Consider the following 11400-nt stretch of genomic DNA (forward strand, 5'->3'; position numbering starts at 1 on the left):
GCGTGTGTGTGAGTGTGTGAGTGTGTGTGTCTACTTGTGAGGACAGTATAGTTAGTTTGTAAAAGCCTTTCAAGTCCAATTCTTATTTCCTGAAATCTGAAATTTTGAAGATGCATAATTTTCACCTGACAGCTACAATGTGTGTGTGTGTGTGTGTGTGTGTGTGTGTTTCTATGAGCACTATAAAATAACTCCTACACCTCATAACAATTACTCTAATAAATCAATTTGTTCCTGTCGTGTCTCCCTGGTCAGGTGGTTTCGGCCAGCCTTTGTTCTGTCTCTCAATGATAAACTATAAAGCTTATAATGATTAATATCTGATAAAGGCTGGAACACCTCAGCTGTCAATAACCCCAAGGTCCATCCTGTTGCTGCATTTGTCACCATTAATAAGAACAACTGAGGGATGGAAGGTGAGAACGATCTTTGTGTGATTGTGAGTGTTTTACAATCACAATATCAACTAGTAAACGCAGCGTCATGTGACCCGATGAAAGACCAGAGTGCTTGTAAAGGTGTTGCATAATTCAAACTAAGCAACATTTAATGCATGCTGTTAAGCCATGTTAAAGCATATTTAAAAACATACAGGATTACTCTCCCTGTGAACACAAGGACGTCAGAACAGTGGCAGGTGTTTTCATGTTTTATGTCTTTCAAAATGTGGCGAAGAAAAAATTTAATTGTTATATTCTTACTTTTTCTTATCTGCATCTTTATACTTTAAACCTAGGAAAATAACAAGAGAACCATGAAAAGAATTTTTTTTATATACATGTATTCAAGGCATGTATATAAATCTGATGACATTTTGTAAATGAGGCTACCCAACCCTTGAAATGTGTTAAAACATAGAAATAAAGATGATAAAATTAAAGAGACATAGCAGCCAAGAATAAATGGGTATATGAGCATTTATTTTGAAAAAACTGTGCCTGAACTCCACAGCTTTCACCACTAAAATATAGAGGTTTGACTCTAAAGTGCAGATCAGTCAGTCAATAAAGGCCTTAAAGGACCATAATAGTGATTTTGAATGTTTGGCCTGTTTACTACAATTTAGCCATTTCACATCACAAGAAACCATTTTGGAAAATCAAGCTGGCGTACTAACGATTTCTCAACATATAATCAAAATGCAATTTTCAAATTTTAATTTTTGGTTGAAACAGCCACTTTATAATGCTCTGCCTCCGTGGCGAACAAAGTCGTCACCACTCATAAACCACACAACTGATAATTTGGCTGTGGAAAGCACATGTTTCCTCTGGGACTATTTTTCCTGGCGGATGGAGCGTTTCACTCCACCCACTTTCGAGTCTTCAAAACACAACAGTGCTGCTGCTTTTACGAAAAACGAATGTGGAAGACTTTATTACAGAGATGAAATACTGGTGTGAGGAACGTTTGAAGTCTCTGAAAGTTCATTTTCATATCGCAGTGGAATGAATGGAAACCAATGGCCGGAGAAAAGGTGGGAAAAATGACGTGGCAGTTATAAAATTAAAACCACTGCTCACTTTGGGAGCAGATGAACAGAAATGAGATGTTTGTACGTTTTGTTGATTACACTAAACAAACAGAATCACCGATATGGACCTTTAAGTTAAGTGTCCTGCTTTTTAAATTTGCCACAGTTCATTTTTCTGGAACACAACTCTTCGTTTACAAATGTGAATCTAAAGGTGTTTGCTTCCTGAGGACGGATGGTTGTTCCTCTGTAGCATCTAGACACATTTTATCCTCTCTGATATTACAAGGGGGACATAAAAGGTGACACAATTTTCCATTGATCATGTGGAAACACATTGAAGGACACTCCTAAATACCTTTCATAGTCAGATATGAACATCACTCTTTGATGAACTCTGCACTATACCTTTGTTTTTGTTTTTTTTGAAAGGGGAGCGGGCAATCCCCTCGCCCACTTCTATTTATTTATTAACCACCAGACACATCTGAGTCACTGCACCATCTCTGGGAACCACAGATGTTTATTATCCACAATAAGGAACGCAGAAATGACCGAGGGGGGACAGAAAGAAAAAAAAAACCACATTTGCAATCAGGAAATCCCTAAACTAAATGCCCCTTCACGTAAATGCTCTCCAATAAAAATAAAACGTTGATGCACACGAGGTTGGAGGTTGGGGGGGTGGCTGTCAGCGACCGAGGCTCGTGAGGAAACGCTCAGACAACATGAAAGGTGTATTTTTTTTTTTTTTTTTATGACACAGACTTTAAACCCAGTGCAATAAATACTGACAACCACCGGCAGGGATAATGCTGACCGACGACAATCTCCCATCCAAAACCCTGCTCGCAGAGAGATTACAGATGTGATCAAAGATTACTGATAATGCACTGATAATCATTAGAAACAGCGGAAGGGGAGGCTTTCAGTCCAAACTTACTGTGGTGATTTGTAATTTCTGGCAATAAAAAGAACAATTAAACACGGTTTCAGTGAAAATAATCGAAAAACGGTTACATGAAGTGCGAGGAGAAAGCAGAGTGTTGACTTACTGAGAGATAAGGACGGGTTACTGCATGATCAGAGAGTGTGGCGCAAGTTGTCCGCTCCAAGTTTGTCTAAGAAAAAAAAAAAAAGAAAAAAGAAAAAGAAAAGAAAAAAAGAAAATGCTGCTTCTAGATTTGTATGTGTTGTATGTCTTCCCGTCTTGGTGTGTTTGGAAAGTGGAAAAGTGCTTTGCCCCAAACTGCAGTCGCCTTCTGCGGTGTCGAGTTGATGTGTGTGTTTGTTTTTGACCCACCAGTATCATGGTTGGGGTTGGTGTGTGGGAGAGAAAGTGTTTGCATATATAAGTGCATGTGTGTGTGTGTGTGTGTGTGTGGCTAATGCTACCATCCACTGTTCTCGTACAGTGGTGCTGCAGCCATCATGTTTGAGAGCAAAGTAAACATTGTCCAACCATTAGTAAAACAATGTTGTCACCCAGACCTTCAGCGCTTTCCACTCAGGAATGCCAGGAAGGGGTTCAACGTTTCCTGGTTCATGAGAATCGGGGGGATCGATAATGACGGTCAGGAGCAAACACAGCAGCCAGGAGTCGTTTCCGAGAATGATTTTATTGCGTAAAACCCCAAAAACACAATGAAAATGTGTCCGGTAAAATAGGCCCACACTGGTCTTCTCACCTAAAATCACCTCTACTTGCCTCATCGTACGTTAATGCCTATTTCCATCCTCCGACTGGTCACAAGATGCCACTTGTGAACCTTGTCATATTTTTCTGAGAGCTCTGATTTATCCAAGTAGGACGGGGGGTCGACTCCTCAGCCCGTCTGCAGTGGCTCCCTGTAGATGTCACAACAAACAACACGCAAATAAATAAGTTATTTTTATCTAATTTGTGTTGCACAGAGGACAGTTTTCTTATTGTGGAGTTGGAGGTGATTCTGTGACACTGAAATAATAAAAAAAAAAAAAGCCATCGGCGCACTAAATAAACAAAAACTCATGTGATGTTTACTGCTGCGCTGCTGCTGTCCACTAGCTCTGCTGCACCTTAAAACATTTTTGCACTGTGTCTTGTGTTTTTATACGTTTTTAATGGTTTTTTTTGTGTTTTTTTTTTCTTTTTTTGGAAATGCATCACTTGAGTGCTACTTTCATTGTTTTTATATAAAGTGACAATACAGGCTATTCGGATTCTGATTCTGATCCTGATTTCCTCATCCTGCTACATTTCCGACCCCTGGCCGCGGGCCCCGCCAAGCTAACCATGGATTAATCCAAAAAAATAAATGTGGCGTCATAATTAAACACAAACTGGCCAATTTTTAGTGTTTACTGTTCACAGCTATATGCTTTATTTATTTCAAAGTGTGCTTCTTTTTATTTCATCGTGCCAGCGTATTTTCTTCTCTTCCTGATAAGAGTTTGGTGTTTTCTTTTGTTACAACAAATAAAACATTATAAGCTGTGTTATCAGATATGTTTGTGGCTTCAGATGAATTTTATTTGGTGGAAGAGAAGGGAAAATGGCTCATTTGACAGTGACGATTGCTGACTTGTGGATTAGGAGATAAATAACGGGAAGAGGAAGTTAGCAATGTTCGCTTTGGGTTTTACGCTGTTAATTTGAAAAAGGTCTTCATTAATGATGAAGATTTAGATTTTGTATTCCAAAGTTGTGAATCTATAAAGTTCATACAATACAGACTGTAAGCTAAAGTGTTAGCTCACCAACTGGATTTCACAAAAGTCAGTGTTTTTTTAATGAAATCTTGGATAAAATCAACAGAATACTCAACAAAATCATTTTATTGATAAAGTGAAAGAGCCCACACCCTCATGTGCCCCCATACAGCTTTAATGGACGTGGTTTTGTGTTTGTCCAAAATGTTTTTGATGTGACAAAGAGCCATTGTGCCAAAAATGTCGTCCATTAAAATTGTGCTGCATTTCAGCGTGGACTCCTTCTTTTTTCTGTCAGTTTTCTTTAGCCCAGCACTGAGTATTGTGTTTGTTTTCTTGTCATAAAATAATTCCCACTTTGCCAAAAAATCATAATCACACAATCTGAGTGCTACTCTTATTTTGTTTTAATTGTGTCATTGTAATTGTGTTGTGTTGTTTTCTTGCACAGCAGTGACAGTAAAGTTTCTTATCTTATCTACACCATAAGCCCCAGAGGCGGTCCTGGCTAGTTTTGCGCCCTGGGCGAACCGTCCCGCACCCCCCACCCCCACCACATCAGGCCTATCATTTGTTAACATCCTATTAACTAAGAAAAACACACTAGAAATTACTCAAAAAGCTATATCACATATAGCTTACAAAATGTCATGTCAGTGTATAGGAAGTTATTTAGGTTACCATAGACCCACGTATAGCAAAAAAAAATTAAAAATTCCACAGTCAGGATGTATTGTTTACCAAATCCACAGACTAACAGGCCAATGTGAACTTGCACTTGTTGTGTTGCAAACACAAACTAGCCTATGGGTGAAATTAATTCCATGACATGATGCCTAAAATTCTAATAGTTGCTAGTTCAGCAAAACTAAAAACCAAAAAAAAAAAAAAAAAAAAAAAACCAAAAAAAAAAAAAACTTGTGGCTAAGTGGCAACATATTAGCAAGAGGCTAATAAATAGGGTATAGGCTACTGTTTCATTACATGCACAATTAACGTCACGCATAGAGACTTGCATACCTTTATCTTTTGAACGTTTCTCTTCTTCTTCTCTCCTTCTCTTTCTGAACTGGGCACCTGATGTTTTTTTTGGCCTTTTGTCCATGATACACCATTGACGTTTTGTTGTTGTTGTTGTTGTTTGGCATTTTCACATAACCCAATAAATTACATGTAGCTATAAGGGGTCTATATTAATTTTATGAATGCAATACAATTTATTTGGAAGCAGCAGTTTGTGTTGTTTGGCCTGGGATCTTTCATATCAGAGGTTAGTCTATCCCCCGCCCCCCTCCCCTTTGCTTTTCCTGAGACTCACAACCTGCGCACAGCCTCTGCAGTCGCAAGTTGATCCCCCGCGCCCCCCTCCCCCTTGCCTTTTCTTCTGACACACACGACCTGTATACATGACTCTCAGCAGCAAGTTGACGTGATAGTAGGGGCGCCTTAGCGCCCACTGCACCAACTTGACATGGAAATGAGCGATATTAGTCTAGAAACGTTTTTTTTTTTTTTTTTTTGCGGACGCACTTTTTTTTTTTTTTTTTTTTTTTGGACGGCGCTTGTGCGCCCCCAAGTAGATTGCGCCCTGGGCGGTTGCCCACATTGCCCATAGCAAAAACCGTCCCTGATAAGCCCTTCACACGGTGTAAACGAAGGCTTTGCAGGCTTTGAACCCATTTGACAAAAAACAAAACAAAAAACAAGACAAATATGCTGAAATGAAGGTTAGAGCAGTGCCTCTCTCTGCGTCTCCCACAGGGTCAGACGAGGCTTTCAGAAGTCCCGTGGCCCAGGGGAGGGAGGAAACCAAGTGTTTATAACTCAGATCCACCACGGCCGCATGGATGAGCACGACTCATCCAGGAGATGAATGGGTTTTCCATATTTATGCTTTTGTTCTTCTCCAGGCCCTCGACGCAAACACAAACAACTGTTGGTCGACATTCGCACGAGGAAATGAACATTGTCTGGCTCTTGTGGTTTGTCCCTTTGACACGGCGCTGGTGCCAGCAGATGGACGGGTTTCACCTCTGAGTGTGAGATGCACTGAGGCGAAAAGTGTAGAGGCTACTTGTGTGATTAAAGGTGCAATGAATATTCAAGCCAGGGTTTATTAACACTGCAACTCGTAATCAGTGTTGCAGTCTCATAGGGCTTTATCGATAACAACAAAACAAACTACAGTCACTGCCTCGTGGTTTTATAACTCCACGAACCTGGCAAGTTGCAGTTTACATGCATGACTGTCCAAACATTGTCCAGAATGTGTAAATTCAATTTAATGTTTATTATTGAGGTTGAAATTTGCAGAGGTCTTGTACTGGACTACCTTTTATTGAGAGGTGTTTCCAATTTTTTTTCCTCACTTATTTATATACAATGAGGTGGGACAGAATAGTGGAAACAGCTCTCAGTAAAATGCGGTCCAGTCCAACAGCAGCACTAACTATGAGCTCAATGCCAAACATAGAAGTGAATGAACACCTCTGTTACTGTGACAACAAGAAAACCTGAGCATTACAGGCAGCAGGAAAGGAAACTCGCAACAGTTGTGTTGGATTAGATTTGATTAGATTTTGCAGGTGGACCTAATAAAGTATAAAAGGTATTCGGTATTTTTTGCCATTTGATTCCAGGGAATAATTTCCAGTGAGAAACTTGCTGTTGTCACTTAGAGACTATTTTTAGTACAGAAGACCACAGAGGACTGATAGGGAACTTGGTCACATGGTGCAACAATAATCACCTGAAGATCAATATCAGCAAACCCAATGAGCTCGTGGTGAACCACCAGAGGAGCAGGAGGACCCCTGACCTGGTTGTCATCCAGGGAGAGGGAGTGAAGTGAAAATGCTGAGTTATGGTGTTTTTACTGATCATTATCATGTCACAATATAAAATAGTGCATAACAAAATGCTATTTAACGTAACAATCTTTATTAATAAGAACAAACAACATCTGAAATAAAACTTTACCTACCGTTCAGTGAAGCTAGATCTTCTTCTTGTTTTGTTTTGTTTTTTTTTTCCTCTTGTTTTTGGAGGGTTCAAATTGTCTTTTCGTCGCTGTCTTTTCATTTGTACTGGTTCCCAGATCTGAGCTGTGATTGGTCAGATGTCAGTGTGTCAACATGTCAATCATTACAACGACACATGCGGTAGATGACAGAGCTCAACTGACTTGACTCGGTGTGTGTGGGCCTCGTGAGCGATGGCTTGGGGGTAAGCAAGTAAATGAGAAACAGGAACAGAGGGTAGCGAGAAAACAGTGGCAAAATAATAATAATCAGCATAAAATAAAAAAATTAAATTAATAAATAATAAAAATGAATAATAAGATAATAAAATAATAAAATAAAAAATAGAATAAATATTAAAAAATTATAAAATAAAATAATAATCACCATAAAATAAAAAAGTAAGGTATTATTTATATATCAAACCTCTCTGCTGAGGATGGGAGACCAGGTGAATTATTGGTAATATCTATCAAATCAATCATCATAAAATTTAAAAAAAAAACTAAAAATGCCTCTATTGTTGCTATTTTTTCCAAATAGAAATGTTTTCCACTGTGCAGCTGTAAGTTATTAATGTGAATGGAGATAGAAACAACAACTGTGATAGTGAAGTAAAAATTTTTGCAATTGAAAAAAAAAATGCAAGAATCAAGCCTTAGACAAAGTGCAAGTAACCTTGTGGCTGCATTGCATTCTGGTCTATCGAGGCTCAGGATTTATAGTATTTATGGACACAGACTCACCCAGTAATAGTTACTGAGCAACTCATGAAATAATATTTGATTTTGCAATCAAAGGACATCTTAGAGGTATAATACCTCTAATACTAAAGCAATCCATCAATGAATGCATGGAATTAAAAAGGGTTTTAAGTTGTAAAATAAATAGACCAATCAATAGATCATTTATAAACAGACCACAAAATACCCAAACAAACAGCAGCACTGATAAATTACTTTGTTAAAAAGGAAATAAACTGAGGGATTCATAACTTTAAACTGAATGCTGTTACAACAGAGATGGCTGCAGGTATGAGTGACGTATGTGAACCATGTAAAGCTTTTAAACAGCAGAGGCATCTTGAGCCGTGTGAACTGAACCAGACACGTGACCTCCAGGAAGGAAACAGCTGAGGAGTCGACAGCGAGGCCGTGGATCTCGACCAGTCCACGCGCACCGCCACCTCTGCAGGGCACGATCCGCTTTTTCTTTTTTTTCAAAGTCCTGCTCACCTCCAAATCCTTTGTCTTCCACACTGGGAGCCACCGCAGCGACACACAACCTGCACTCATGTGACACTCACCTGAAGTTGTTGCACAAAAAGTTAAGAGTCGTATCACCTTTGTGGCATTCAGTTTTCCTTTCCTCATGAGTTTGTGGATTACTTTTAAAGCTTTATTCCTCTTTCTGAACATTTTGAGCCACGATATCAGTATTCACAAAAACTGCACTCACTGTGGCTCTCGGTTTCTCTTTGAGGTGGTTGATAGTGGCACAATAGACAGTCAAATCTAACTGCATTCATATTAATGTGCGAAAAATCAGATGTAAAAAGTTATACCTTTTTTCTAGTCTCTCAGGTTCCTGCAAATGTTGTTGCCACATATGTCTCCAAAGCCTGAAGGACTGTGGATGGATAAAGGGAAACTAATTAACTTACTCACTTACCTCACTTATCTCTTCTTGTACCAAAGAGAATAATACAAAAAGTTTTTAATGCACTCCTTGTGCCGTAATGTTTCAATGCGATGATAAGACGTGGAAAAAGTGACACCGTCAAGGTCGTCTGTGCTGCTATTTTTGGTCGATGAAAACTGAAGGCCTTTAAGGGCTTTTGTGTTACAATGAACTTTGCAACGTGTGATTCACAGTGATAGAGTCTCACTTTATTGACTCAGGACTCTTATCTTGTGATATAATGGTGCTTGACCATAAAACCCGCTAATCAAATGCATATTGCCTCCATAGTGGGACTTATGTAAACAGGCTGCAATATGGACAAAGCCACAGGAAGCAATTACTAATGGCTATGAGGAATGGACTGGAACAACCTGGTTATTGGTTATAAGATTTTATTTGATTAAAGACCCTTAATACTGAGTATAATAACTGAGTATCTCTGTTGCTATAGAACTCAAATATTATTACGATAAAATAAAGAAACAGACTCTCCATGCATGGAAACGTAACCAGCGAGACAGAAACGTTATCGCGCCTCGCTCCTGGATGAATCAAGGGAATGGCATGATTCACACACAGCAACGCGGCGCTCCGGGCATCATATATAAAAGGGAGGAAAACACTGCAGAGGAAGAGGTGATAACAGCCGCTATCCAAACAGTCCAGTTTCAGGCTGCAGCTCCAATTCAGCGTTTCTCAGTTAGACATTTAATCAAAGAAAACAATACTGTGATGTGGTGCAGTGCAGTGGATATTTTAGAGTGAATGAAGTTTGTTTTTTCACGCACACACACACACACAGCTGAGCCCAGCACATTTTCCACCTGGAACAGAATAGAATAGAATATCTTTATTGTCACTGTACATGTACAACGAAACTGAATGCATCCTTTCAGTGCAAAGTCAAGCTCATATTCATCAGTAACAAAACATTAATAAATTAATGCAGCCGTATGATAAACCTCACAGGTTCGCAAAGGCAAATTTCAAATTTAATCAGACGCTAAAACTCCTAAAACTGTCCGTAATTATAATCCAGATTACATCAAACATACAGAGAAGGTGCAGATGCAGCTTAGAGTAAAAGCGATGCTGTTCTAAATGGACTTGACTTTCTGATTTTATACAGAAATGTCCTTTTGTGTAGCTAAATTGTTGTAATTAAATTAATTAAATTTTTTGGCATTTCTGCCTTATTTGTCAGGTAAAGCTGCCCTGACAAATGGCACAAATGTTTTATTGTTTTATTGCCCTTTAAGAAGAATTTCGCATATCTAATAATGGCCTGGCAAGTGTTGGCACTGGCTTTTTTTCATTAAGGAGAAAATATTTCAGGCGAACGTCGGCCTTGAGCTGGTCAAGGCTGAGAAACCCCGCTCTCCCTTTAGCTTGGTTTGTGTGAGTTTGTGCCTTCTCTGAAATTTTGGAGGCGCCGCACCCTCGGTGGTCAGTGTGTGCTCGAATCGCAAGTCAGCTCAACACGGTGTCACGGAGACCTGAGGGCGGCGGTCACGTGCCGTTACGTCTGTGTTTCCATGTTTTTCTTGTGTCACGGGGACACTCCCACGGAATGAGAGTTCCTACAGGGGAAGTGGCACTGATTGGGCGGAAGTTTGATAAATGCACACGCGCGCGCACAGGCATGTACGTACACACATATGCACACACACACACACACACACACACACACACACACACATATACACACATGCATGCGAGTGTTTTTATACTTGAGATAACGCTCTACTGACTCCCATTCACCCTTAACAATAACCGAAACCTTCACAATAACAGTGCCCAGCCTGAACAGAGTAATAGTTCAACGTAAACATCCGTAATTGAACAAGGTGAAGGAAACTGGGCTCACACATCACTGCCTTCCTTCACTTTCTTCTATTATAGGGGTTTTTTGGATGCTGCAGAATGGTAAAAACATGTGTGCAATGCTGCAACACACACACACACACACACACAGACGTGCACGTTCACACACCTGATCGCCTCGCATGACGTAATCATGAGAAACTGGAGCTCATCATGTCCAACAGCATCTCTGTATGTGTGTGTGTGTGTGTGTATCTATATATAGATAGATAGTCAATTCATTATCATTATTATTTTATACTTTTACATGTGCACCATATTATTGTTATTGAATACTGTCATTATTAATGAAAATACAGTAAATAAAATAATTAAATTGCTATGTAAAAGACAGTGGTTGTTAAATAAAGGGCATTGTGTTGCATGAGGAAAGTGCATAAGAAAATATATACATAATTTAAGGACAATGCCACTCAAAAATTGATTTATCTGCACCCACGGGACAGATTGTGTCTATGACAGTCACACTATTGATTCCAGTGCTGGCACAACAGCCTCCCTGCAGATTCAGACGCTCTCATTCACTTTGGCAGTTATTGTTTTATTTATCCATTCCCTCACTCTCTTCCCTCAGCGCCGTTATTATTTCTGGCAGCCGCGGCGCATTCTTCTTTTCGTCCATGTCTGCTGTACTACTTAGCGGCGGTG

The sequence above is a fragment of the Myripristis murdjan genome, chromosome 23 (assembly GCF_902150065.1).
Source record: "Myripristis murdjan chromosome 23, fMyrMur1.1, whole genome shotgun sequence".
NCBI classification, from domain to species: Eukaryota; Metazoa; Chordata; class Actinopteri; order Holocentriformes; family Holocentridae; genus Myripristis; species Myripristis murdjan.